Consider the following 25,246-nt stretch of genomic DNA (forward strand, 5'->3'; position numbering starts at 1 on the left):
TAGTTACCAAGATCTGATTATGAGTATTTAAAAGGTAATTATCAATTTGAGAGGTTGTTCCTAAAGGGCCTAACAAATTCGTAATTGAAGGATCTCTTTTAATTGATTCTTTTATTACATTGTAATATTTTACATCATTAAATGGACCCATTTGAAAACAATTAAACGATGACAAAATTATCAAAGATTGAGATTCCTTACTTCTATTCAACAACGTACAAATAGTTCCTTGATTTTGGCTAAGTGATTGTTGAATCCTTTCCTTGGAATAAATATAATGAAATGGATTGGTACAGTTTGACCTATTATCAAATATAGTTCCTCTTTCTGAGATATGAAATATGGGATTTCATTAAGTTGATTCTTGGGAAATCACGAATCAGACCATTTGTCCTTACTTCAACAAAGGAAGTGTGGGCCTCTTCGATAGAACAAGTTTTTTTGTTTTGGTCCTAATTCAACACTAAACAAGTCCGAACTAATTGAATCCTAGTGCCAAAAATTCCCTGAATTGGTTTGTCATTTCCATAAAGAATATAATTTACAACTCTAAGTTCTAGGTTATCACTTTCCTACAATGGGTCCTAGGGAAAAAGTGTTTCTAAATTATATCGTCCGATATTTCATATATGATTACAGGTCGAACCAAAACAAAATATTTTTTCTTGGTATGTGTGATCCATTGGACATAGATCCAAATTTTCAATTTTTTTTATTCGTTACATTCTTTTTTTTACCATTCCCAATGGTATCAAGATGCTGCTGTCTCGAAATATCTTATCCATCTCTATAGTAAAATGGATATCTCCAGAAAAGATTTTAAGTTCAATATATTTTTTTTCTCTCCACTTGCACCAATTCGCTTGCTCAACTTCTTATATTTAAAGTGATTCATGTATCTACTCCAATGATACTATTGTTCTGTACCATTCTGGAAGAAGATTCAGGTAAAATATGCACTTTATCGGGAATGAAAAAAAAATTCGATCTACTTTCATTTGGTATTTTGGCTTAAATTCTTTGACTCCTTGATACTCAAGCAAATCCATTTTTTTTTTTTTTAGATTGAATACAACCCTATTGATGTGATTCCGCCCGAGGCCGCTCGACCGATAACCCGCTAGGGTGCTGACTCGACACGGATGAAGACTAGGCCAATCAAAAGAGCTCAAATTAAGAGATTTAAGGGCAACCTGGGAGTATTTATACAGAGGGTAATCAATCTCAACAGAGCTTGTCCATACTTGAAGATACAAAGCCTATTCGAAGCATCCAAGTGGTGGAAGCCGATACGGACCCGGGTGATGGTTTTTGATGTGATTCCGCCCGAGCCCGCTCAACCGATAACCCACTGGGGTGCTGACTCGACACGGATGAAGACTAGGCCAATCACAAGAGCTCAAATTAAGAGATTTAAGGACAACCTGGAAGTATTTATACAGGGGTTAATCAATCTCAATAGAGATTGTCCATACTTGAAGATACAAAGCCTATTCTACGCATCCAAGTGGTGGAAGCCGATACGGACCCGGGTGACGGTTTTGGTACATTTTTGGAGTCCGAGAAGCATGAAATGGTTCCAATGCTTTATGGGTTCAATACATATTCCTAAGAGGTCATGGAATCAAGTTAAGCAGCCTCAAATGCAATCAAAAAGGGCTTGTACGAACAGCTTCAACAATTTGGCCGAATTTGCTGTATTGCTTGCTGGCTTTACTGTATTTTACTGTATTAGCCTTTTCTTATTTTTCCAAGCATGGGCAACGTGTGGGCCTTCATATTCAGTTTATTTGGCATCCTTCAAAGCATCTAGAAGCTTATTTGGAGCTCACTTTGGTCAAAGATTGGTCAAAGTCAAATTAGTCAAAAAGCTAGTATTTTAGTTTCCTAATTTTATTCTACTTTTTTTTTTTAGGAAACTACCATTATTTTTAGTTTCTTTTTATTTATTTTCTGGATAAATAAGTTTAGGAAAGTTTTTATTTTATTATTTTCATTGTAAATTAATTAATTCCTAAATTCTAAATAAAGGAATTAATTAATCCAAATTAGTTTAGGAATAGGAAAGTTTCGGCCAAGGTAGAATTCTTCTTTGTGTGGCCGGTTTTTCCTAGGGTTTTTAGGGTTTATTTTGTTTCTTTCAAAGCCTATTTAAAGGCTTATATTTCATTAATACTATAACTTTAAGCTTTGATTTGATTAAGAAAATACTTGTGAGATTAATTATCTCTTTGTTCTTTGAGAACACCTAAAACACCATTAGAGAATTGGTTGTTTTAGCTTGACTTATCAATAGGTTTTCCATCCCTTATTGTGGCATCTTCATTATACCAAGGTTTCTAACCACAGGTTGGTTAGGGGTTGAGGTCCATTCCATTACAACTTGAACTTAATTAAAGATCCGGGCTAATATAATACGGGTTTAGGAGCAGGTCGTCCTAGGTTCGTATCATTTGGTATCAGAGCTAAATTTTGTTCAGGTTTGATCTATCTTTATTTGCTTTATTTGTTTTTGTGTTATTCTGCAATTTTAGCATTAGGTTAAAGTTGCATCCATCCTATACACGTTCAGCATTTAAAAAAAAATAAAAAATTTCATTCCTAGTTGAATTAGGATTTCCTAGTTTTATCGTATTTTTGTTTCCTAGTTTGTTGGTTGTCTTTTATCATTGTTCTTGTTAATTTGGTTTTTGTTGATTTTTCTTTGCTGTTTTAGTCTTAAATATTTGCATTCATATATTCAAAAAAAAAAAAAAAAAGAAGTTTGCAGCAACATTTAAAAAAAAAAAAAAAAAAACTGCACATTTTGTTTATTTGGAGGTCACGGGTTTGGTGTTTGTTTTGGAGTTGGAATTGCAGTTTTGGTCATTATTCTTGCTACTGCAGTTGTTTATGTTCTGTGAGTGAAAAAAAAAAAAAAGAAAAATATTTCGGTTTGTTGGAGTTTGATTTGTTTGCTGGAAATTTGTTGGAGCTGCTGGTTTGTTGATTATTTATTCCATATTTGGAGTTGCTGGGGAATTATTTTTGCTGCTGGATATTTTGATTTTGGGTGCTTAAATTATTTATTCCAACGTTTTCCCATTGTTTTGTGTTTTCTTGTCTAGAAAGCCGAAAAAATTAGGATTTGTTGGATTCTTTCGGTATTGCCTACTTTTTGCTTACTATTTGTTGATAAGTTTAATTAAAACATACTAGTGATCTAATTGCTGTTTTTTGGGTGTTTTAATTAGAACTTTGAGATAATTCATTGAGTGGAAAAAGGCAAGAGTGTGTGAGCTTAAAAGAGGGTAAAAAGCCGAAACAAGTGTGCAAACACGAGTGTCGAGTCCTCATTTGAGTGAAACACGTAAGGGAGTGAAATTGTAAGGTCCTATTTTATTTCTATTGCATTATTATACTAACATGATAGAATCAAGAATGAGGAGAGGAGATCCACCCTTGAGGATAAATGAGGAGGAGTCCGTAGCATACCATGGCGATGCCCGAGCTACCGGGAGTGGAGACCAAGTGGACATGAGAGCTATTTTGGAGTCAATACAGCAGGTTAGTGCTCAAGTTGAGCATGTGAATCAAAGGATGGGAAGGCTAGAAGTTTCCCAAGGAATTCCGAACACAAGAAATAGGCAAGAATTCCATGGAGGACGAGGTCGGGACAAGGAGGTCGCGAGAGACCGAGAGAGGAATTTAATGACGAGCCATTCGGTGGAAACTTTAAGGAAGGTATGAATAAAACTTTTGCTGTCCAAGATAGAGCTGGCCATGGAAGATATAGGAGGGAAGAAACAGATGACAATCTTAGCAATATCAAGATCAACATCCCTCCATTCATGGGAAAAAGTGACCCCGAAGCATATTTGGAGTGGGAAGAGAAAATGGAGATGATTTTTGACTGCCAAAACTATTCGGAAGGTAAGAAGGTGAAGTTGGTAGCAATGGAGTTTGGCCATTATGCACTCCAATGGTGGATAAATGAGCAAAGCACCCGAAGGAGAGTTGGTGATGACTTAATTACAACATGGCGACAAATGAAAGGAGCCATGAGGAAGCGGTTTGTGCCATCCCATTACCAAAGGTTGCTGCACCAAAGGCTTCAATCTTTGTCTCAAGGAAGTAGGTCCGTGGAGGATTATTACAAAGAGATGGAGATGCTAATGATGAGGTTAAACATGAGGGAGGATAGGGAGGCAACAATGGCAAGATTTCTTGGAGGGCTAAACCGAGACATTGCCAACCAACTTGAATTACAACAATACTTGGAATTGGAGGAGATGTTGCATGTAGCCATTAAGCTTGAGAACCAATTCAAGAGGAGGGGTGTTAGTACACGGTTTGGAGGAGTTTCTAGCAGTGGAAGGATAAGTTCAAGTGGCTGGAAAAACAATTCCACTTATGAAAACAAGTTGAGGCCGAAATTAGGAGAAGAATCTCCCAACCGGCCAAGAAGGGAGGTCAAGACCGAATCTGTCCAAGCACTTAGAGGTAAGATAAAATCTGATCCTAAACCTCAAAAATCTAGAGAAATAATTTGTTTTAAGTGCCAAGGAAGAGGACACATATCCAGCCAATGCCCAAATAGAAGAATCATGGTATTAAAGGGCGATGGTGAGCTGGAATCCGCAAGTGAAGAAAGTGGGGCTGAAACCGAGCAAGAGGAGGCTTGTAATGAAGATGAAACCGAACCTGTAGATACATCTAATGCCGAGTTAAGCTTGGTTTCAAGGAGAGTGCTTGCTGTCTACAAGGATGAAGAGCAGATACAAAGGGAAAACATCTTCCACACTCGCTGCGAAATACAAGGTAAAATTTGTAGCATGATTATAGATAGTGGGAGTTGTACTAATGTGATAAGTAATCTTGTAGTTGATAAATTAGGCTTGAGAACAATTAAACATCCAGAACCTTATAGATTACAATGGCTTAATGATAGTGGTGAGATGAAAGTAAACAAACAAGCCAAAGTAAAATTTAATATAGGTAGTTATGAGGATGTAGTTTTATGTGATATTGTGCCTATGATTGCCGGACACATACTATTAGGTAGACCATGGCAATTTAATAAAGATGCTACTCATTTTGGTCGAGAAAATAGTATTGTTTTCAGGTTTAAAGGGAAGAAGATCAAGCTGGAACCATTATCTCCTAAAGAGGTTTACAAAGACCAATTACAAATGCAACAAAGGAGAGAAGCCGAGAAGCTCAAGGAAAAAGCAAGTATGGCACCAATGGCCTCACCATCCTTTCAAGAAGGTAAGATTGAGGTTGCTGACCAAGGTAAGGGTTCTAAGGTTCATGTTGAGTGGAAAGACCAAGAAAAAGCTGAGAGAGAGGTGAGAAAAGAGAGTAAACCCGAAAGCATAAAAAAACCGGAAATTTCCGCCAATGAGAGCCAAACTGAGGAAAGAAAAAGAAAAGAAAGAAAAGAGAGGAAAAACCAGAATTTTTATTTGAGTTTAGGGGATATTAATAAGGTTATTGAGTGTAAGAAACCTTTGCTGGTCATGCTTTACAAAGAAAATTATTTAAATGATCAAACTAACTTTGAAGAACTTGAATGGCCAAGTTCAATGATTTCTCTTTTGAAGGAATTTGGAGATGTCTTCTCAAATGAAATTCCAAGTGGACTACCATCCAATCAAGAGGGAAAAGGTGAGCTTGCTATCCAAGGTAAGTCTTCTAATACTCAGGTTGTGTGGAAAGATTTTAATAAAACCAAGAGTGAAAAATTTGGTGCAAAAGCCGAGAGTGAGGAAGGTGAGATGGCATTGAGTGAGAAAGGAAAAGGAAGACAAGAATGGAAAAATATTAATTTTTATCTTAGCTTTGGTGATGTTAGTAAAGTAATTATGAATAAGAAATCATTGCTGACCATGAATTTTAAAGATACTTATTTAAAGATGTCTTTATTGCATAGAACTTTATCTGCATTGTTGAGAGCTTTACTTAGTGGCAATTTGAAAATTTGGGAAATATTGTTTGCTAACATTAAAAAATGTAATTTTTACCATAATGAGCATGTATTTCTAGATTTTGTTGTAATAGTGTTTGACCCAGGAGGATTGGTTTGGTTGCACTTATAAAAGAAAAGGTTTCCTAAACAAAGAAAGTCAAAGCTCACGCCGCCTATGGATGGACTTTTTCAAGTTTTGGAGCCAAATAACAAGAATGCCTACAAGCTCGATTTACCGGGTGAGTATAACATGAGTGCTGCATTTAATGTTGCTGATTTAACTCCTTTTGCTGCAGGTGATGATCTTGATTTGAGGACAAATCCTTTCCAAGAGGAGGGGAATGATGTGATTCAGCCCGAGCCCGCTCAACGGATAACCCACTGGGGTGCTGACTCGACACGGATGAAGACTAGGCCAATCACAAGAGCTCAAATTAAGAGATTTAAGGACAACCTGGAAGTATTTATACAGGGGTTAATCAATCTCAATAGAGCTTGTCCATACTTGAAGATACAAAGCCTATTCTACGCATCCAAGTGGTGGAAGCCGATACGGACCCGGGTGACGGTTTTGGTACATTTTTGGAGTCCGAGAAGCATGAAATGGTTCCAATGCTTTATGGGTTCAATACATATGCCTAAGAGGTCATGGAATCAAGTTAAAGCAGCCTCAAATGCAATCAAAAAGGGCTTGTACGAACAGCTTCAACAATTTGGCCGAATTTGCTGTATTGCTTGCTGGCTTTACTGTATTTTACTGTATTAGCCTTTTCTTATTTTTCCAAGCATGGGCAACGTGTGGGCCTTCATATTCAGTTTATTTGGCATCCTTCAAAGCATCTAGAAGCTTATTTGGAGCTCACTTTGGTCAAAGATTGGTCAAAGTCAAATTAGTCAAAAAGCTAGTATTTTAGTTTCCTAATTTTATTCTACTTTTTTGTTTTAGGAAACTACCATTATTTTTAGTTTCTTTTTATTTATTTTTCTGGATAAATAAGTTTAGGAAAGTTTTTATTTTATTATTTTCATTGTAAATTAATTAATTCCTAAATTCTAAATAAAGGAATTAATTAATCCAAATTAGTTTAGGAATAGGAAAGTTTCGGCCAAGGTAGAATTCTTCTTTGTGTGGCCTGTTTTTCCTAGGGTTTTTAGGGTTTATTTTGTTTCTTTCAAAGCCTATTTAAAGGCTTATATTTCATTAATAATATAACTTTAAGCTTTGATTTGATTAAGAAAATACTTGTGAGATTAATTATCTCTTTGTTATTTGAGAACACCTAAAACACCATTAGAGAATTGGTTGTTTTAGCTTGACTTATCAATAGGTTTTCCATCCCCTATTGTGGCATCTTCATTATACCAAGGTTTCTAACCACAGGTTGGTTAGGGGTTGAGGTCCATTCCATTACAACTTGAACTTAATTAAAGATCCGGGCTAATATAATACGGGTTTAGGAGCAGGTCGTCCTAGGTTCGTATGAGTTTTAGTACATATTTGGAGTCCAGGGAGCATGAAATGGTTCCAATGCTTTATGGGTTCAATACATATGCCTAAGAGGTCATGGAATCAAGTTAAAGCAGCCTCAAATGCAATCAAAAAGGGCTTGTACGGACAGCTTCAACAATTTGGCCGAATTTGCAGTATTGCTTGCTGGCTTTACTGTATTTTACTGTATTAGCCTTGTCTTATTTTTCCAAGCATGGGCAACGTGTGGGCCTTCATATTCAGTTTATTTGGCATCCTACAAAGCATCTAGAAGCTGATTTGGAGCTCAATTTGGTCAAAGATTAGTCAAAGTCAACTTAGTCAAAAAGCTAGTATTATAGTTTCCTAATTTGATTCTACTTTTTGTTTTAGGAAATTACCATTACTTTTTAGTTTTTATTTATTTATTTTCTGGAAAAATAAGTTTAGGAAAGTTATTATTTTGTTATTTTCATTGTAAATTAATTAATTCCTAATTCAAAATAAAGGAATTAATTAATCCAAATTAGATTGGGAAAGGAGTGAGAATTTCGGCCACCATAGAACTCTTTATTATGTGGCCTGTTTTACCTAGGGTTTTTAGGGTTTACTTTGTTTCTTTCAAAGCCTATTTAAAGGCTTATTTTTCAATATGAATACAACTTTGATTTGATTGAGAAAATACTTGTGAGATTAATTATCTCTTTGTTCTCTGAGAACATCTAAAACACCATTAGAGAATTGGTTGTTTTAGCTTGACTTATCAATAGGTTTTCCATCCCATATTGTGGCGTCTACATGATACCAAGGTTTCTAACCACAGGTTGGTTAGGGGTTGAGGTCCATTCCATTAGAACTTGAACTTAATTAAAGATCCAGGCTAATATAATACGGGTTTAGGAGCAGGTCGTCCTAGGTTCGTATCATTTGGTATCAGAGCTAAATTTTGTTCAGGTTTGATCTATCTTTATTTGCTTTATTTGTTTTTGTGTTATTCTGCAATTTTAGCATTAGGTTAAGGTTGCATCCATCCTATACACGTTCAGCATCTTAAAAAAAAAAAAAAAATTCATTCCTAGTTGAATTAAGATTTCCTAGTTTTATCGTATTTTTGTTTCCTAGTTTGTTGGTTGTCTTTTATCATTGTTCTTGTTAATTTGGTTTTTGTTGATTTTTCTTTGCTGTTTTAGTCTTAAATATTTGCTTTCATATATTCAAAAAAAAAAAAACAAGAAAAAAAAAAAAAAAAGAAGTTTGCGGCAACATTTAAAAAAAAAAAAAAAACTGCACATTTTGTTTATTTGGAGGTCACGGGTTTGGTGTTTGTTTTGGAGTTGGAATTGCAATTTTGGTAATTATTCTTGCTACTGCAAACACGAGTGTCGAGTCCTCATTTGAGTGAAACACGTAAGGGAGTGAAATTGTAAGGTCCTATTTTATTTCTATTGCATTATTATACTAACATGACAGAATCAAGAATGAGGAGAGGAGATCCACCCTTGAGGATCAATGAGGAGGAATCCGTAGCATTCCATGGTGATGCCCAAGCTACCAGGAGTGGAGACCAAGTGGACATGAGAGTTGTTTTAGAGTCAATACAGCGGGTTAGTGCTCAAGTTGAGCATGTGAATCAAAGGATCGGAAGGCTAGAAGTTTCCCAAGGAATTCCGAACATAAGAAATAGGCAAGAATTCCATGGAGGACGAGGCCGAGGACAAGGAGGTCGCGAGAGACCGAGAGAGGAATTTAATGAGGAGTCATTCGGTGGAGACTTTGAGGAAGGTATGGACAAAAATTTTGCTGTCCAAGATAGAGCTGGCCGTGGAAGATATAGGAGGGAAGAAACAGATGACAATCTTAGCAATATCAAGATCAACATCCCACCATTCATGGGAAAAAATGACCCTGAAGCATATTTGGAGTGGGAAGAAAAAATGGAGATGATATTTGACCGCCATAATTATTCGGAGGCTAAGAAGGTGAAATTGGCAGCAATGGAGTTTGGCCATTATGCACTCCAATGGTGGACCAATGAGCAAAACACCCGAAGGAGAGTTGGTGATGACTTGATTACTACATAGCGACAAATGAAAGGAGCCATGCGCAAGCGGTCCTACCATCACACTATCATAGGTTGCTGCATTAAAGACTTCAATCTTTATCTCAAGGACATGGATCCGTGGAGGATTATTACAAGGAGATGGAGATGCTTATGAAGAGATTGAACTTGAATGAAGATAGGGAAGCAACCATGGCAAGGTTTCATGGTGGTTTGAATCGTGAAATAGCCAATCAACTAGATTTGCAACAATACTTGGAGTTGGAGGAGATGTTGCATGTTGCATTAAGCTTGAGCACCAATTCAAGAGGAGAGGTGTAAGCTCATGGTTTAAAGGTGTTTCCAACAGTGGAAGGTCCAATTCAAGTGGCTGGAGGAACAATCCCATCTATGAAAGCAAGCTAAAGCCGAAAGTCAAAGAAGAAAGTTCAAACTGGCCAAGGAAGGAGACTAGAACCAAATCTGTCCAAGCACCAAAGAATGAGGTAAAATTAGATCCTAAACCTTCTAGAACTCATGATGTTGTGTGTTTTAAGTGCCAGGGAGGAGGACACATTGATAGCCAATGCCCGAATAGAAGAATCATGGTGTTAAAGGGCAATGACGAGCTAGAATCGGAAAGTGAAGAAAGTGAGGATAAAGCCAAGCAAGAGGAGGAGGACTTGGAGGATGAACCCAAAACCTTGCAAGCATCCAATGCTGAATTAAACTTGCTTTCTAGGAGAGTACTTGCTGCATACAAAGATGAGGATGAAATTCAAAGAGAGAACATCTTCCACACCCGATGTGAAATTCAAGGTAAGATTTGTAGTATGATTATTGATAGTGGAAGTTGTACAAATGTAATTAGTAACATTGTAGTTGATAAATTAGGCTTAATAACTATTAAACATCCAGAACCTTATAGATTACAATGGCTTAATGATGGTGGTGAAATAAAAGTGAATAAACAAGCCAAAGTAAAATTTAATATAGGTAGATATGAGGATGTAGTTTTATGTGATATTGTACCCATGATTGCTGGACATATACTATTAGGTAGGCCATGGCAATTTGATAAAGATGCTACTCATTTTGGTCGAGAAAATAGTATTGTTTTCAGGTTTAAAGGGAAGAAGGTCAAGCTGGAACCATTATCTCCTAAAGAGGTTTACAAAGACCAATTACAAATGCAACAGAGGAGAGAAGCCGAAAAGCTTAAGGAAAAAGCAAGTATGGCACCAACGGCTTCACCATCCTTTCAAGGAGGTAAGATTGAGGTTGTTGATCAAGGTAAGGTTTCTAAGACTCATATTGAGTGGAAAGATCAAGGAAAAACTGAAAGAGAGGGGAAAGAAAGTGGCAAACCTGAGATCTTGGAGAAGGAAGGGAAATCCGAAGGTTTGTGCCAATCCAAGGGGGAAAAAGAAAAAGAAAGAAAAGAAAGGTCAAGTAGCAACTTTTATTTGAGTTTAGGGGGTAGTAATAAGGTTATTGAGTGTAAGAAACCTTTGCTGGTCATGATTTATAAAGAAAATTATTTTAATGATCAAACTAACTTTGAAGAACTTGAATTGCCAAGTTCAATGATTTCTCTTTTGAAGGAATTTGGAGATGTCTTCCCAAATGAAATTCCAAGTGGACTACCATTCAATCAAGAGGGAAAAGGTGAGCTTGCTGTCCAAGGTAAGTCTTCTAATACTCAGGTTTTATGGAAAAATTTTATTAAAACCAAGAGTGAGAAATTTGGTGCAAAAGCCGAGAGTGAGGAAGGTGAGATGGCCGTGAGTGAGAAAGGAAAAGGAAGACAAGAAAGAAAAAATATAAATTTTTATCTTAGCTTTGGTGATGTTAATAAAGTAATTATGAATAAGAAATCATTGCTGACCATGAATTTTAAAGATACTTACTTAAAGATGTCTTTATTGCATAGAACTTCATCTGCATTGTTGAGAGCTTTACTTAGTGGTAATTTGAAAATTTGGGAAATATTGTTTGCTAACTTTAAAAAGTGTACTTTTTACCATAATGAGCATGTATGTCTAGATTTTTTTGTAATAGTATTTGACCCAGGAGAATTGGTTTGGTTGCACTTACGAAAGGAAAGGTTTCCTAATCAAAGAAAGTCAAAGCTCATGCCGCCTATGGATGGACTTTTTCAAGTTTTGGAGCCGAATAACAAGAATGCCTACAAGCTTGATTTACCGGGTGAGTATAACATGAGTACTGCATTTAATGTTGCTGATTTAACTCCTTTTGCTGCAGGTGATGATCTTGATTTGAGGACAAATCCTTTTCAAGAGGAGGGGAATGATGTGATTCCGCCCGAGGCCGCTCAACCGATAACCCGCTGGGGTGCTGACTCGACACGGATGAAGACTAGGCCAATCAAAAGAGCTCAAATTAAGAGATTTAAGGGCAACCTGGGAGTATTTATACAGAGGGTAATCAATCTCAATAGAGCTTGTCCATACTTGAAGATACAAAGCCTATTCGAAGCATCCAAGTGGTGGAAGCCGATACGGACCCGGGTGACGGTTTTACTACATATTTGGAGTCCGGGGAGCATGAAATGGTTCCAATGCTTTATGGGTTGAATACATATGCCTAAGAGGTCATGGAATCAAGTTAAAGCAGCCTCAAATGCAATCAAAAAGGGCTTGTACGGACAGCTTCAACAATTTGGCCGAATTTGCTGTATTGCTTGCTGGCTTTACTGTATTTGACTGTATTAGCCTTTTCTTATTTTTCCAAGCATGGGCAACGTGTGGGCCTTCATATTCAATTTATTTGGCATCCTACAAAGCATCTAGAAGCTGATTTGGAGCTCAATTTGGTCAAAGATTAGTCAAAGTCAACTTAGTCAAAAAGCTAGTATTATAGTTTCCTAATTTGATTCTACTTTTTGTTTTAGGAAATTACCATTACTTTTTAGTTTTTATTTATTTATTTTCTGGAAAAATAAGTTTAGGAAAGTTATTATTTTGTTATTTTCATTGTAAATTAATTAATTCCTAATTCAAAATAAAGGAATTAATTAATCCAAATTAGATTAGGAAAGGAGTGAGAATTTCGGCCACCATAGAACTCTTTATTATGCGGCCTGTTTTACCTAGGGTTTTTAGGGTTTACTTTATTTCTTTCAAAGCCTATTTAAAGGCTTATTTTTCAATATGAATACAACTTTGATTTGATTGAGAAAATACTTGTGAGATTAATTATCTCTTTGTTCTCTGAGAACATCTAAAACACCATTAGAGAATTGGTTGTTTTAGCTTGACTTATCAATAGGTTTTCCATCCCCTATTGTGGCGTCTACATTATACCAAGGTTTCTAACCACAGGTTGGTTAGGGGTTGAGGTCCATTCCATTAGAACTTGAACTTAATTAAAGATCCAGGCTAATATAATACGGGTTTAGGAGCAGGTCGTCCTAGGTTCGTATCACCTATCGTCCCATATTTAGTAATTCCTGAACTTTTTCTTCAATATTGAGGATCATCAAAATAAGTAAAAATAATATTTCTACGAAAAATACCATTTATCGATGTTTCAATCGAAATAGTGGGACGAGGCATTAGTTCTTTCTCTCGTTTTTTAATCCACTGGAATGGAATAATGAATCTATTTCATCGTCTCTTTGTCAATAAAAATAAATCAAAATTCTCATGTAGAATAGAAAAAAATATGAAATTACAATGAACTTTATATATGATTAGATTAAATGTTGAATAATCCAAAATGATACTTTCTTTTTTACCAGAACGACCCAAAACTAAAGAATTTGTGTTTTACTTGACCATTATTTATTGGATTTCCTGAAAGGCTAGAAAACATTTTTCCTTCGGCAGAAATAAAATGAACATTCGTTTGATCTTGATCTTTATGCAGTGAAAGGGGGATGACACTGGATCGGCACGAACCTCTTGAGAATATCCATAAATGACTTGTTTTTGGCAAGAAATGGACATTACTATATGTAAATTTTGGTGCATGGTATACATCGATACTCCATGGCATTTCTCCCTCTGAGTCATAATAAATATGTTTTCGAACCTTTTCTTTAAAATTTAAAGTGTATGTTCCAACGTGAATTTTAGCAATAACTTGTTCGGATTCTACATATTGATCATTTTGAACTAAAATAGAACTTTTTGGTTACATACACGTCTATATAACATAGCAAAGCGGGATGCCCATGATGTGTACATGTAGGATGAACCAAATACTCATTGAATTTTATTTTTCCATTAGAAGGGGCTCGTACATGTTCTGCAGTATTCCCTGTGAATACTCCACTGGTATGAAAAGTTCTTAATGTTAGTTGAGTGCCCAGTTCCCCAATATATTTACCCGCAATAATACCTATAGCTTCTCCCAATTTGACCAAGTCACCATGAGTAGGGCTCCAACCATAACGTAATTAGCAGATCCAAGACGTGCTCTTACAAGTAAAGGGAGTTCGGATAGATATTGGTTGTGTTTGAAAGGTAATGAATTGATTGACAAGTCCAATCCCAATATCTTAAGTTTGGATGGCAATACATCATGGGCCTATACATATATCATCTACTAATACATGACCAATCAATGTTTGGATAAAAATTCTTTCCCGCATCATCCCATTGCGAGAACTCATAGAAATACCTTGGGCGCTATTATACGTACAGCAATGTGTTGAACTACTTTAACAAGTCTGCGTGTAAGATATCCAGCAGTTGATGCTCATGCAACAGTATCCATAACTCATTTGCGGTCTCCGTAACAAGAAATGATATTTCTATTAAAGACAGTCATTCATGTAAATTGCTTTGGATAGGTAAATCAATCATTTGTCCCTGTGGATCTAACATTAACCCTCTCATACCTGCTAATTGGTGTACTTGAGATGCATTTCCTCTAGCTCTCGAAAAGGACATTATATGGACTGGACTAAAAGGGTTAGTCATACTAAAATTAGGATTCATTTCTTATCACAAATAGTCACTTGTAGCATACCATATCTCAATAGATTGTCATAATTTTTCTACCACGTGTACATTCCCATAATGATGGTGTTTTTCCAAAATCTAAACACCCAAAAAGAAGCGAGCCACATCTGAGTGAAAATTGGAGATGAAAGTTGATGGAATTTGGTGTAGGTTTATGTTGTTGTACCCTAGAGCACAATCATTCAAGGTGTTAGTCAAGAATGAATGTTGTTGGTTCTTGATTTTGTTTTTTTTTTTTTTGATTTGTTAAGGTTTTGTTTCTGGTTTTAATGGAGGTTTAGGGTTCTTCAGAAGGTTGTTAGCTTTTGGGAAGAAGAAGAAAACAAATGTAGTAGTTGAGAGAGAGAGAGAGAGAGAGCCAAAAATGTTGTTTTTCAAAATTTTTTGAATATTTCTTCCTCACATTTTCATTACAATTTTCATACTCTTAAATACATCAAAAAAGGCAATAAGACATGCTGCCATATTGAGCAATAAATACAAAAGCATTAAAAATAACCAACCAAGCCAAACTACCTCAACTAACTCTAATCAATGTGCTGGGCATGCAAGAAACCTTCTTTAATGGGCAGTTTAGCTTGTCTAAGGCATTTGAATTTGAAAACCAGCTTCATTTGAATATTGAAATGTGTTCTAGCCAAAAATTAGATAAAACAAAGTCCATTTACCCATTCAAAAATAATCAAACCCGAGGCAGTTTTGTCCAGATTTCTGGGCAACAAAACTGCACAAGGGTCAGATTGTTTGGGGCTTAACTGAGCCTTGCTGCTTCTTCTGTGTTTCTAGTTTATTATATCCAAAATTCAGATCCAAATCCCAAACATTCTTCAAACGGCATCCAAGGAAGTGGACTTATGTTGCTGGAAATACAATTCCAGCAACTAGACAAAAAGCCCCTAAGCTTAGTTAATGAGCTCAGGGCATTACAAAAAGGATATTGTTCTTAAACATTACAAGATAAAATAAAAATGCATAAACATAAATAGTGTTTGGTCTTTGATGTTGCAAAATAAAGAGTGCAAGTGTAACCGAACTACCTTGCACATTGTGGCAAGATCACCACATTTCAACACTCCTCCTTGGTGTTCTTACTTGAAATATTGAGAAAAGATACCCCGAAGTGCTCTTCATATCTAAGCACACGATCTAATAGATCCTTGTATCAAGTAGTTGGATCATAGTCTCTTACCATAAAAATGGCTGCGTGCATAGCATCACCAACTATGAGAAAGCCACCAATCCACATGTGATGTCTGAACAATGAAAGTTATATACCATAGTCAGTAGCTATATATGGATAAGGGGGCATCGAATACATATGGTGAGCTACACAACAGTTAAAGAGCCCAACATAGCTAGGTTAATAGATAATTGAGCATGCCATGATGTTGTTAGGATCTCATATAGACCTTTACGACCCTGGCTGGTAAATGGGCCTTTATGAGCCTTTAAAATATCTTTTATGCCATAACCAATGCCCTAGTTGGTCCTATACATGTGAGCTGCTATTAGGAAAAGAATTGCAATAGCTAAATGATGGTGTGCTATATCGGTCAGCCATATACCCCTGGTTACTGGATCTAATCCTCTACGAAAGGTAAGAAATTCCGCATATTTTGACCAATTCATGGTGAAAAAGGGGTTGCTCCCTTGGAAAAACTGGCATAAAGTTGAGCCAAAAGATCCAAGTGGACTCTCTTTCGGATCTACTCCAGCATTTAGAGATTGATTAATTGGTAAAGATACATGTACTCGATGCCCTGCTTAAAAAAGAGACCCAAGTCCTACTAGCCCTGTTAAATGATGATTCAACATAGATTTTACATCTTGGAACCAAGCCAATTTTGGAGCACCTTTGTACCAACCAGAAAAAAGCATTAAGCTTGTAAAAAGCAATGCACCAACTGCAGTATAATAGAGTTGTAATTCACTAGTTATTCAAGATGCTCACCAAAGCTTAAAAAAACTGGAGGTTATTTGTATTCCTCGGAAACCACCGCCTGTATCACCGTTCAATATTTCTTGACCCACTATTGGCCAAACCACATGGGCACTAGGCCTAATGTGAGTAGGATCGCTTAGACATGCTTCATAATTGGAAAAACGAGCATCGTGGAAATATTACCACTCAGCCAAAGAAAAATGATGGAGAGTTGGCCAAAATGGGCACTAAATACTTTTCGAGAGATCTCCTCCAAATCATTGGTATGGCTATCGAAATCGTGAGCATCAATGTAGGTTCCAAATCTAAGTGTAGTATCCGATCCTTTAGCTATTGTTTTTGAGAAATGACCTGATCTGGCCCATTCCTCGAATGAAGTTTTTACGGGATCCCTATCTACCAAAATTTTAACTTCTGGTTCCGACGAATGAATAACCATTGAGTCCTCCTCTTTTTAGTTAATCTATGAGAGATGTTTAGACTTACTTTTTTATCTTCTATCTCCCATCTATCTATTTTCTTTAGTTATTCACTAGAGCAATTATGATTTAGAAGTCGATCCGAGGCAAGTGTTCAGATCTATTATGACATAGTCGGGGGGCGCTTAACGGATCTTTTTAATCATATAAAATTTTTTTGGGGGGCTTTGAATTGACTCAATGTATTCATATCTAATGTATTCATATCTCAATTAGAAGTTCCTAAATGAAGAGACTTTATGTCTTATATAGAATATATTACTATTACTCTATTCCAAACCGTGTGAACAATCATTAGTCATTACTAAAAGACATACCAATATTTCTATTTAGTCATTCGAGGGTCTCTTTTACTTTTATTAGTTATTATTATTAACTGCAGAAAAGAAATATATTTTCTAACTTATCTGTATATCGTTTATCCCTACGAAATGACAGACGATATAGAATGATCTTAGAAGGAGAAAGGATATAATGAATTTTTTCGATTGGTTGTTCCTAGAGAAACGATCCATTTTATTTGACTGAAAGAGACAACAAACAATTCATTGTAACAAATAAAAAAATAGTTGGAATAAAACAGTGTTCTTATTCGAAATGCCTTGTGATCTTCAACCAATTTTGTGCTTCAATATAATTCCCAAGAGTAAGCACTATAGCCTGTTTCCAATACTCGGCAGCTTGGTTAAACCAAGCCTCCATAATTTCAAAATCTCCTTGTCGAATGGCTTGTTCTCCCCAGTCAGAATAGGTGGGCAAATTCCTTCCCTTAGAACCGTACTTGAGAGTTCCTGACCTCATACGGCTCATCAGTTATATTCTTTTAGTATCTCATTTTTTTAATCTACCATATATAATTGAATAAGATTTCTTATGGATCTATCCCATTTTTTTCTCTCAAGTTAACGAAAAGAGGTTATGAGTTTTAAACTTTAATTTTGCTTAATGATTTAAGTAGTTCTATATTTTCTCCCACCTTCATAAAGCATAGGTATTTCTGCTATCATTAGAATCTTCTGAAGGGTAACTATCTCGGTTTCATATATAAACTTATATAGAATCTTTAAAAAATACTTTCTTCATAAAAAGGAAAAGACTTACTATCTTTGGGATCTGATGCTACACCCCTGCTTAATACATTATGGGATAAACTCTATTACATAAGTACATTCCTAACTTTTATCTCATATCATGACATAAGTAAGTAGTTGTTATTGTATCGGCCCAAAATCTCATGAATTTATCTTTACGGTGCTTCCTTTTCAATTAGACCCTTTATCCATAGCATGAAGTATCTAGGCATACCAATTTAGTCATATTTCCACTTCTATAAAGTGCATTTATTTACTACAGCTGATAAAAATCGTTGTTTTGGATGCTACATAATAGAAAGCCTATTTTTTCTAGTATTTATTAACGGATTTGCTCTTTCTTTCCCTTTCTATAGTGGAGATAGTCACACGTAATGAAGATCGTGGCAATATTATTAAAAGCTTATGGTAAGAATGGGCTCCACTCTAGTGCTCGAAAATAATATTCCAAAGCTTTCATATGTTCTATGTTCGTTGTCTAGATAAGGCCTAAGTTATAAAGTATATAACTTCGATCATAGGGATCGATTTCTAGCCGTATAGCTTCATAATAATTCTGTAAAGGTTTTGCATAATTTCCTTCGGATTTAGTCGACATCCATTACGGTCGTCATTCGATTCAAAGAATCTCCATTTCAAAACCGTACATGAGATTTTCATCTCATACGGCTCCTCCTTTATGTGCATAATGAGAATAATATATGGAATCCACAAGATTGAAATGAAATAGTCTCATTATTAACTGAGTGGGGCTAATATTTTTACAAGAAATATCTAGCCAACCTTCTTGTAAAAAACATTTCCTTAACATCAACCATGTTGGTACTAGATAAAATAAAAAAGGGTGACTCCAACAATTTCTTTGTTTTTCAATGCCTCTTAATTTCTAGGAATTAGTCACTTCAACAGTCTTCGATGGTTATATGGGTACCCAAAATACGAACGAGATGGATGTTTATTGTCCCAACCATTCTTGTTACTCCTGATCCTAATAAAGGAAAGGTATAATTTTTACCACAGTTTTCATGTTGTTGATTCCTAGGAGTAGTGCCTCTTCCCCTATGCCCCATATTGGTACTAGTAGAGTAGGTTAGACCTAACCCGAAGGGTAAACTTTCGCTCAATACACTAAAATCGACAATTGAAGCATCTGAAGCTGCATTAATCGGGGATACACGACAGAAGGGCTTGTTTTATTTACAAACTTCACTTTTAACAAGCGTAGATTTATTTCAATAAATTTTTTTTTCTATTCTGAGTGCCTTTCTCCTAAGATTGACAACGGTAAAATAAAAAAGTATAAGTATAAAAAAGAAAAAATTAGAAAAAATATAAAAAATATATATATATATATATAAAATTGATTTATAACTTAATAATTGATAATTGTAATTTACTATAATTATATAATTATTTATAATTATAATAAATATATTAAATATATATAATAAATATATTATTTATTAATTCTAATTTATCATAATGTAATTAATTAATTTATAATATAATTAATTTATTATATATTTTTATAATTTATTATAACATAATATTTTATAATATAATAACCAATATAATAACTAAATAAGAAAGAAATAATAAAAAAAAACAAAGAATCAAATCGCACCATCTTGATAATAGGTGAATGCCATTTTCTCTCCTGAAGTTGTTAGAATTATTCACAATAAGATATTGGCTACAATTGAAAAGATCCTATCAATAAAATTTCCATTTGTTCCAGATCTAGACATAGGCAAGAATCCATTCTATAATATCTTTGAATTACCCTTCGTGTTGTGAGAAAATAATTCCCAAACAAATGGAATTGGACAATACAAAATAACATAAAAACAGACTCATTAAAAAAGAAGACCTACTCAAATTCTTTCTTTTCGTTTTGATAAGAGTCAATAAAAACTAAGAAATATTTGAATCCAATTATATTTCATTCAAATGTAAATATAGTAAAATATACTAATAAAAATATAGTAGTACTATAATAGTAGTAGTAAAAGAATGAAAGGAACTATTCCTTTTTCAGCGAAGTTGAAGAATCAAAGAATTGTTCCTTCAGATTTTGATAATTAGAGAAGTTTTGATCGAACTATGATCCAAAAAGAGAAGAAAAAGAAGCGAATAATCATTCTATGATGAATGAAAATAGACTAACCGTCCACTTTGTGTTGTGTGTATTGTGTGTATAATGGGTATACGCTCTACAATCAAATATAAAAGCCCCAGGATGTTTCCTAAATTTGGAATAAATCTATGGGTCCGAAGTTAGGATAAAAGGTTGAAACATCAAAAACTAGAAAGTCATTTTAGAATTTTTATGAAAATGGACAAATAATCTAACCTAAATATAATAATGATCTAAAAGTATCCCTTAAACATAGTCTCAAAAAATAGATTGCTTGGTGTATTCGTTCCAATTGAGTGATTTAATCAGGTATAAATATTATTAAAGGCTGGGTGCTGTCTTCGCAAACATAAATCTTTATCTATTGTTTTTCACAAAAAATATTATTTTTCCTCAACATCGAAGGAAGGGTTTATCTTTAATTTAATAAAAAATTTTCTATTAAAAAAAAAATAGAGTGTACATACCTATCCAAAAATCGAATATGAATAACTCAGTATTCACTTGGTTTCTAAACCATAATCGTTATGTAGGAGAGATGGCCGAGTGGTTGAAGGCATAGCATTGGAACTGATATGTAGGCTTTTGTTTACCAAGGGTTCAAATACCTCTCTTTCCGTACCCTTTACCTAATTCACCAATGTGATGTGATTCCGCCCGAGCCCACTCAACCAATAACCCGTTGAGGTGCTGACCCGACACGGATAAAGACCGGGCCAATCACAAGAGTTCAAATTAAGAGATTTATGGACAACCTTGGAGCATTTATATAGGGGGGAATCAATTCTCAACAGAGCTTGTTCATACTAGAAGATACAAAGCCTATTCTAAGCATCCAAGTGGTGGAAGCCAATACGGACCCGGGTAGCAATTTTGGTGCAAATATGGACACCGAGCAGCATGAAATGGTTCCAACTCTTTATGGAGTCAATACATATATTTAAGTGGATATGGAATCAAGTCAAAGGCATTCAAAAAGGGGTTGTACTGACGACTTCAAATTTGGCCTATTTTTACTGTATTTTGTGCTGGTTTTACTGTATTTTGCTGAGCTAGCTTTTTCTCTTTCTTCCAAGCAAGGGCAATGTCTGGGACTTTATGGTCAGCTTATTTGGCATCCTAAAAAGCATATTAAAGCTGATTTGGAGCTCAAATTGGTCAAAGAATGATCAAAGTCAACTTAGTTAAAAAGCTAGTATTTTAGTTTCCTAAATTTTATTCTTGAATCCTTAATCTCCTACCATTTGGTCTAATTCTTAACAATTCCAAAGATTTCTCCTTAATTTGCTTTACTTTGCCTAGAAAAGCCGAAAACTAGCTCTTGTTAAATTATTTCGATATTGCCTACTTTTTGCTACTGTGTTGTTGATAAGTTTAATTAAGACATACTAGTGATCTAATTGCTGCTTTGCGGGTCTTTTAATTAGAACTTTGAGATAATTCATAGAGAGGAAAAAGGCAAGAGTGAGTGAGCTTAAAAGAGGGTAAAAGCCGAAACTAGTGTGAAAACATGAGTGTCGAGATCTTGTTTGAGTGGGACACGTGAGGGAGTGGATTTGGTGAGAATTTATTTTATTTTTGTATTATTCATACTAACATGGCAGATTCAAGGGTGAGAAGACGAGATCCACCTTTGAGAATTAATGAAGAGGAGTCCGTAGGATTTAAAGGTGATTCCTGAGCTACGGGAAGTGGTGAGCAAATGGACATGAGAGTTATATTGGAGCAATCGGAGCGGATGAATGCCCAATTTGACAATATAGATCAAGGGATGGACATGATTGAAACATCACAAAGAGGGCCGAATATAAGATTGGATGCTCATGGAGGACGAGGTCGAGGGCGAGGAGGCCGAGGGTGACCTAGAGAGGAGTTAGAAGAGGAAAATTTTGGAGATGACTTTGAAGAAGGAATGGATGAAACACTTACTATCCAAGAGAGGCTAGGCCGTGGGAGGCATAGGAGAGAGGATGTAGATGATGATCTTGGCAACATCAAGGTAAACATCCCACCATTCATGGGTAAAGTGATCCAGAAGCATATTTGAAATGGGAAGAGAGAATGGAGATGACCTTTGATTCTCATAATTATTCGGAGGCTAAGAAGGTGAAATTGGCAGCAATGGAGTTTGGCCATTATGCACTCCAATGGTGGACCAATGAGCAAAACACCCGAAGGAGTGTTGGTGATGACTTGATTACGACATCGCGACAAATGAAAGGAGCCATATGGAAGCGATTCATACCATCACACTATCATAGGTTGCTACATCAAAGACTTCAATCCCTATCTCAAGGAACTAGGTCCGTGGAGGATTGTTACAAGGAGATGGAGATGCTCATGATGAGGTTAAACATGAATGAGGATAGAGAAGCAACCATGGCAAGGTTTTTTAGTGGTTTGAATCATGAAATAGCCAATCAACTAGAATTGTAACAATATGTTGAATTGGAGGAGATGTTGCATTTGGTTATTAAATTAGAGCATCAATTCAAGAGGAGGGGTATAGGCTTATGGTTTGGAGGAGTTTCTAGCAGTGGAAGATTAAATCCAAGTGCTTGGAGAAATAATCCCACATTTGAAGCAAGACAAAAACCGAATCTAGGAGAAGAAAGCTCCATTCGTCCAAAAAGGGAGTCCAAGCCCGAATCTGTTCAAGCACCTAAACATGAGGTAAAATCTTATCCTTAACCTTCATGATCTAGAGAAATTATTTCTTTTAAGTGCCAGGGACAAGGACACATCGCTAGCCAACGCCCGAATACAAGGGTCATGGTGTTGAAAGGTAATGGTGATCTAGAATTGGAAAGTGAGGATGAAGCCAAGCAAGAGGAGGAGGACTTTGAGGATGAACCCGAAACCTTGCAAGCATCCAATGCCGAATTAAACTTGGTTTCTAGGAGAGTCCTTGCTGCATACAAAGATGAGGATGAAATTCAAAGAGAGAACATCTTCCACACCTGATATGAAATTCAAGGTAAGATTTGTAGTATGATTATTGATAGTGGAAGTTGTACAAATGTAATTAGTAATCTTGTAGTTGATAAATTAGGCTTAACCACTATTAAACATCCAGAACCTTATAGATTATAATGGCTTAATGATAGTGGTGATACAAAAGCGAATTAACAAGCCAAGGTAGAATTTAACATAGATAAACATGTGGATGTTGTTTTGTGTGATGTTGTGCCTATGCATGCCGGACATATTCTATTTGGTAGACCATGGCAATTTGATAAAGATGCTACTCATTTTGGTCGAGAGAATTGTATTATTTTTAGATTCAAAGCTAAAAAGGTCAAGCTGGAGCCATTAACTCCAAAGGAAGTATACAGTAACCAATTACAAATCCAACAAAGGAAGGAGGCCGAAACACTCAAGGAGAAGGCTAATATGGCACTAACGGCTTCACAATCCATCCAAGAAGGTAAGTCCGAGCTTGCTGTCAAAGGTAAGCATTTTAAAACACAAATTGAGTGGAAAACCCATGAGAAGGCTGAAAGTGGGGTGAGAAGAATGGAGAAACCCGAGAGAAATGATGAGAAAACCAAGAGGGAGGAAAAATGTTTGGTGGCCGAGATAGAGAAAGGAAAAGAAAGGAAGCAAAGAAAAAGTAAAAAATTTTATTTGAGTTTTGGGGATGTTAATAAGGCTACCTTGGGTAAGAAACCATTTCTGGTTATGAATTATAAAGATGATAATTTAAAAATGCTTTTGTTGTATAGAACTTTATCTGCAATATTAAAAGCTTTACTTAGTGGAAAATTGAGAATTTGGGAGATATTATTTGCTAATATTAAAAAGTGTGATGAATTTGTATTTCTAGTATTTTTTATGATAGTGTTTAACCCAAGAGATTTTGTTTTGTTGCACTCAACAAAGGAGAGGTTCCCCGAACAAAAAAACAAAAAAAAAAAACTCCAAGCCTATGCCGCATATGGACGGATCTTTTCAAGTTTTGGAGCCTAATAATAAGAATGCCTACAAGCTTGATTTACCGGGTGAGTATAACATGAGTGCTGCATTTAATGTTGCTGATTTGTTCCCTTTTACTGCAGGTGATGATCTAGATTTGAGGACAAATCCTTTTCAAGAGGAGGGGAATGATGTGATTCCTCCCGAGCCCACTCAACCAATAACCTGTTGAGGTGCTGATCCGACACGGATAAAGACTGGATCAATGACAAAAGCTCAAATTAAGAGATTTATGGCCAACCTGGGAGCATTTATATAGGGGTAATCAATTCTCAACAGAGCTTGTCCATAATAGAAGATACAAAGCCTATTCTAAGCATCCAAGTGGTGGAAGCCGATACAGACCTGGTTAGCAATTATGATGCAAATATGGACACCGAGCAGCATGAAATAGTTCCAACTCTTTATGGAGTCAATACGTATGTCTAATAGGATATGGAATCAAGTTAAAGGAATTCAAAAAGGGGTTGTACAGACAGCTTCAAATTTGGCCTGTTTTTACTGTATTTTGTGCTGGCTTTATTTTATTTTGCTGAGTTGGCTTTTTCTCTTTCTTCCAAGCAAGGGCAACATGTGGGACTTTATGGTTGGATTAGTTGGCATCCTAAAAATCATATTGAAGCTGATGTGGAGCTCAAATTGGTCAAAAAATGGTCAAAATCAACTTAGTCAAAAAGCTAGTATTTTAGTTTCCTAATTTGATTTTACTTTTTATTTTAGGAAATTATCATTACTTTTTGGATTCTATTTATTTATTTTCTGGAAAAATAAGTTTAGGAAAGTTATTATTTTATTATTTTCATTGTAAATTAAATAATTTCTAATTTAAAATAAAGGAAAGGAATTAATTAATCCAAATTAGATTAGGAAGGGAGTGAGAATTTCTGCCACCATAGGAAACCACTTTATATGGCCGGTTTTCCCTTTGTTTTTAGGGTTTTATTTCATGACTTTGTAGCCTATTTAAAGGCTTATTTTTAAATAAGAATAACGCTTGAATTTTATACAGAAAATTATTTGTGAGATTGAATTCTCTTTGTTCTTTTGAACACCTAAAACACCATTAATGAATGGGTGTTTTAGTTTGACTTATCAAAAGGCCTTCTATCACCTATTATGGTGTCTTTATTATATACCAAGGTTTCTAATCACAGGTTGGTTAGGGGTCAAGGTGA

At 35.5% G+C, this 25,246-nt stretch overlaps 1 pseudogene; it reads right to left on the reverse strand.

The window, feature by feature from the left end:
* Positions 1-452: 452 nt before the first annotated feature.
* LOC125419379 (DNA-directed RNA polymerase subunit beta''-like) lies at positions 453-17,678 on the reverse strand (annotated as a pseudogene).
* Between the last annotated feature and the right edge of the window lie 7,568 nt (positions 17,679-25,246).

The sequence above is a fragment of the Ziziphus jujuba genome, chromosome 11 (genome assembly GCF_031755915.1).
Source record: "Ziziphus jujuba cultivar Dongzao chromosome 11, ASM3175591v1".
Lineage (NCBI taxonomy): Eukaryota > Viridiplantae > Streptophyta > Magnoliopsida > Rosales > Rhamnaceae > Ziziphus > Ziziphus jujuba.